The sequence below is a fragment of the Cetorhinus maximus genome, chromosome 17, assembly GCF_964194155.1.
Source record: "Cetorhinus maximus chromosome 17, sCetMax3.hap1.1, whole genome shotgun sequence".
Taxonomy (NCBI): Eukaryota; Metazoa; Chordata; class Chondrichthyes; order Lamniformes; family Cetorhinidae; genus Cetorhinus; species Cetorhinus maximus.
In genome coordinates, this window is record NC_135895.1 from 45,142,101 (window position 1) to 45,146,900 (window position 4,800).

Genomic DNA, 4,800 nt, shown 5'->3' on the forward strand with positions numbered 1-4,800 from the left:
CCCCCCACCTTCGACCATCCCCGACCCCTGACCCCCATTTCCACTGGCACATAGATTTGAAGAATTAGCTAATCAAGACTGTAGTTTAAATTGGAATATCAATGATCAGGCTTGTTTGTCTTGTCAAGTGAAGCTGAGACTGCATATATTATTTACCTTTTCTGATGTGAATCAATATTACTTAGACTATTTATCAATTAAAAGATCATTTTCTTTTGATTTCAGAAATAGAAATAATGTAATGGCAAGTTAACAGAATCATATACCTTTGAAAATAAATAGCCAGTACCTTTTTTCCTTCAGCATGCGGGGAAGAACAGCATGGAGACTTTGATGCACAAGCAAATGGTAACGGTTTTAAACAAACATCTGAACTTCGACTTTGTTTGAAAACACGATGGTGTTTTCTGCAAATTAGCAAGAGAAGGAGAATGGCAATATTATTTGTACTAGTTACTGGTATATTTACATTACCAGTGATTTTCTAAAACAGGATACATAATGCACAGGAAAATCTCATACCTTTCTCTATGACAAAGGCAGAAGATGGCATAGCATAAAGCAATAATGAGAATCAGTATAACGAAAACTCCAACAAGTGAAACTGCGGTAAACCATTCTGCAGGGTAAAAAAGAACATAAGAAAGCATGGATAAGAATAGGCCATTTGCTCTTCAAGGTTGATCCTACGCACACCATGTAGAATTTACCTATAATTTATTTTAACCCACTTAGTGAATCGATTGAGGGAAAGCGCTGCAAATGACTCGCTTCCTTCTCTCCCTTCAAAAAAATTAAAGAGTCCCTGATGGGGTGTGTGTGTGTGTCTGTGTTTCCGTACATGCTTCATCTGCATGTTCTTTATGATAAAAATATAAACTCACTTATCAAAATAAATGTATAATTTTGCAACACAGTACACAAGTCTTTAAACCATCAAAAAAGTATTTCAGTGCCTGCAAGCCCATTCCCTGTAAACCATTGAAACTTTAGACTACAGAAAGGTCCAAAAGTGCATAAGATTGCTACATAGTTTCAACAGTCCACAGGGAATGGCCTGGTTGATACTGAAGTGCTTTTCTAATGGTTTAATGGCTTGTGCCGAAACAAGTTGCTTCCAGACATGGGTGGCTGGGTAAGCCTTCCTCTTGGAATTGAACAGGACAGGGAGAATGAAGACAGACCACTCAGAGCACGACATGCTTCTAGAACAGGGAGTAAGGTGGTGTGAGGTTGAGGGGAGAAGGGTTGTCAGCAGGAGGCCCCATCTGCCCATGGTCTTTGGAGAACAATTCTCTTTTCTGAACATTAGCATGAACCAATGCTAATGGACAAGGCATCTTCACTTCACTAAAAAGGCTATGGTTGAAATCTGCCAATTGCTGCAGTTACAACTAAAACCTCAATGCAGGGCAAGTACCGCATTGGCAGCGACTGCCAAGGTGACCCTGCTCTCAAACTTTATGCGCTGGCTCCTTCCAAGTTGCTTCTGAAGATACAAGCAACGTTTTGCAGTTTGCGCTACACCGCTGCATAAAGGAGGTTTCTAAGGGTCTCTATATAAAAATAGAAACAACTTCATCTCATTTCCTTTTGCCAGAGGCAAGCAGGTAGCGTGAGCGCAAGGGTTTGCTCAGATTGCATTCGTCTACACGATGTAGGGTACCACTGACTGCAAACACATTGCTTTGCAAGTGCCTTGTGAGCTCTACCATTTTTGTAAGAACAGAGAAATTAGAGGAATACGTCATACAACCCCTTGAGCCTGCTCCTCCATTCAATAAGATCATGGCTGATCTGACCTTAGCTTCAAATTCACTTGCCTGCCTGTTCGCCAGAACCCTTGACTCCTCTATAGTTCAAAATCTCTCAGTCTTGAATATGTTCAATGACTCAGCCTCCGCTGCTCTCTGAGTTAGAGAATTCCAAAGATTCACAACTCTCAGAGAAGAAATTTCTCCTTATATCAGTCTTGAAAGAACAACCCCTTATTCTGAAACTGTGCCACCTAGTTCTACATTCCCCACAAGGGGAAACATCTTCTTATCCCCTATCCTGTCAAGCTTCCTCAGAATCTTACATGTTTCAATAAGATTACCTTTCATTCTTCTAAACTCCAAAGAGTATAGGCCCAACCTGCTCCACCTTTCCTCATAAGGCAACCCCTTCATTTCAGGAATCAACCAAGGCCAGGATTTTTAGGATGGCAGGGTTTTCCTTTCCACCATCCGAAGAGTCAGCAGGGAACACATCCCCACTGATATTGCCTACCGCAAAACCATTTAACGCTCCAACAAATGTTAATTGGCTGGAGGCTGGACTTCTGCCTCTCACGCAGGAAGAAGACCTGCCTCAGATCTGATTAGCCGGCAACTCTATAGCCCCTGCAGCGCCAGAAACTGCAGTGGGCAAGACTGGGATTGCAAGCAGTCCCCAGAGCCTAAGTCTTGGGAACCCAGGACCAGGTAAATGTGAAAGTCTCAGGGTGGGGGAGGGGAGGTGCATGAGGCCTAGGGGAGTGGGCAGACGGCAGTGGGGAGAGAGAGAAGAGAGGTGGGGAGGAAGGACCTGCAGGAGCCACACCTGGTTGTGGGGTGGGGGGCAGATGTTAAAAAGCAGCTGCTGATGGAGGCACACCCCCCCAACGCCAAGGGCTTCCCCTCTGCCCCTGAGCTCCTTCCGCCACCCTGAACATTGAGGTTGGACAAGAAATGACCCTTAAGTGGTCAATAATTGGCCACTTAAGGGTCTCAATTGGGGCCAGGGTGGGCCTAGGCCCCGCCCGTCCAAGCTTAAAATTACAGAGGTCAGGGTGGACAGGAGCCCAGTGGGAAGGCCATCTGAGAAATTTTACAGTTTACCCTCCACCTACAAACCCACCAGCAGAGGGAATGTAAAATTCTTCCCCTAGTGAACCTTCTCTGAACTGCCTCCAATCTAATTATAGCTCTTCTTAAGTAAGGAGTCCAAAACTGCAAACTGTACTCTAGGTATGGACTCACTAATAACTTGGACAATTATAGCAAAGCTTCGCTACTATTATATGCCATTCCCCTTGCAATATAGGCAAACATTCTATTTGTATTCCTAATTACCTGCTGTACTTTCACGCTAACTTTTGTGTTTCATGGACAAAGACACCCAGATTCATCTGTACTGCAGCATTCTGTATTCTATTTCCATTTAAATGATGTTTTGCTTCTCTATTTTTCCTATCAAAGTGGATAACCTCATATTTTCCCACACTATACTCCTGAACCAAAAGATATTCCATACCTTCAATGAGCAGCTGATTTGCAGCAAGGGGCAGTGCATCATGCAGGTGAGGGCCCATTACCCTGGTAGTAGTCATGACTCCTTCATTTTGTGCAGTCCTCTGTGCCAACTGCATTTGACTCACCACAGCAAGTTGCCCAGTAGCTGACCTTTGGCAAGGATTGTCGAGGCTTGTGACTCCGGTCCAGACCCTACACACATATGCACAACAGGCATACATTGATAGGCATACTGCCACAAGGAACATTATAGAGCACACCACTGGTGCTCTCAAGCAATGCTTCTACTGTCTGGGTTGCTCTGGAGGAGCCTCAGCTGAGTGATTAGCAAGATTTGTGATAATAAGCTGCATGTTATGCAACCTGGCAATTATGAGCGAACAGCCCTGGCCAATTCCTATATTAGTTTCTTTTTGTTTGCAATATGTCATGACCTAGTTTATAAATTTGGACTCGAATTTGCATTTTCCTGTAGTATAAAAAGTCAGGTAAGAAGCTGTGGAGCAGTAGTACGAGGAGGAGGAAGAGGAGAAGTGGAGAAACAGGAAGAAAGAGGAAGAGTTGGCCTGTGGTCAAAATAATTTATTTTGAGGGCTCTTTTTGAGATTTTCACAAGGGCCATTTTTTGACTTTCAAGGGCTACTCTTTGGTTTCAGGGGCTCCATGACGGTAAAGCCTTCATTAGAGGGTATTAAATAAACAAAATACTTTGTGCTGGACAGACGGCCAAAAATCAAACAACTAATCAGTTTTCCTTCAATCACCACCCTCGCCCCCATCATCAAAATTTTGTTTCACAAAAGAAAACATATGAACAGCAGCTGCCAAAAAAAGTTTGTAACAGACTTCTATAGCAGAAACATTTAAAGAAAAACCTAAAAGCAACAAAACAAAACCCTGGATTTCCCCAACAATGGGCGGAATTTTCCATTTTGAAACTAAGTGCCGTGGCAGGCGGGTTCCATGGCATGTTTCCCGCTGGGCGGCGTGGCAAGAAATTGCGCCCGATTTCACGCTTGGAAGCTAATTAATTATGCATAGGTGAGTAACTCTCTGAATAATGTAGTGGATCGGGAACTGATTCGTCTGTCCCACCTTCACCTAATGGGGTCTAAAATCTGGGTGCCACCTGAACACATATACACTCTCCAGCCCAGCTTTGTGAAGGAGGCATCTCCAGATGGCTGCAACCAAGAAGAAAGCTGCACCTAGAAACGCCATACGGTGCAGGAAGAGGATGTATGATCTCACCTGCTCTGTTAGGGAAGTCAACCTTCAGCTCACTCCAATCTCACACTCTCATAACGACATCATGCACTCAAAGGGTTACAATGCACAGAGATCTCACAATAATAGCGTAGCACACATCAGCATTGATTATCTCACGGGCACTTTAACGTCACCAGAATCTCATCCATCATGCTGCAGAAACACCATCCTCAGCCCTTACTGGGAAGGGCTCAGCACAAACAGCAAGCATGCATGCTTCTCAGCCTCTCCTCCATCTCTTCTCATCACATTCCAT

The 4,800-nt window shown here is 44.0% G+C and overlaps 1 long non-coding RNA gene across 1 annotated transcript; it reads right to left on the bottom strand.

The window, feature by feature from the left end:
* Positions 1–295: 295 nt before the first annotated feature.
* On the bottom strand, positions 296–3,327 carry LOC144692756 (uncharacterized). The gene is made up of 3 exons (XR_013579387.1): positions 3,277–3,327; positions 523–619; positions 296–407 (listed from the first exon to the last, which is right to left on the bottom strand). It is a non-coding gene; the product is annotated as an uncharacterized LOC144692756 (long non-coding RNA).
* Between the last annotated feature and the right edge of the window lie 1,473 nt (positions 3,328–4,800).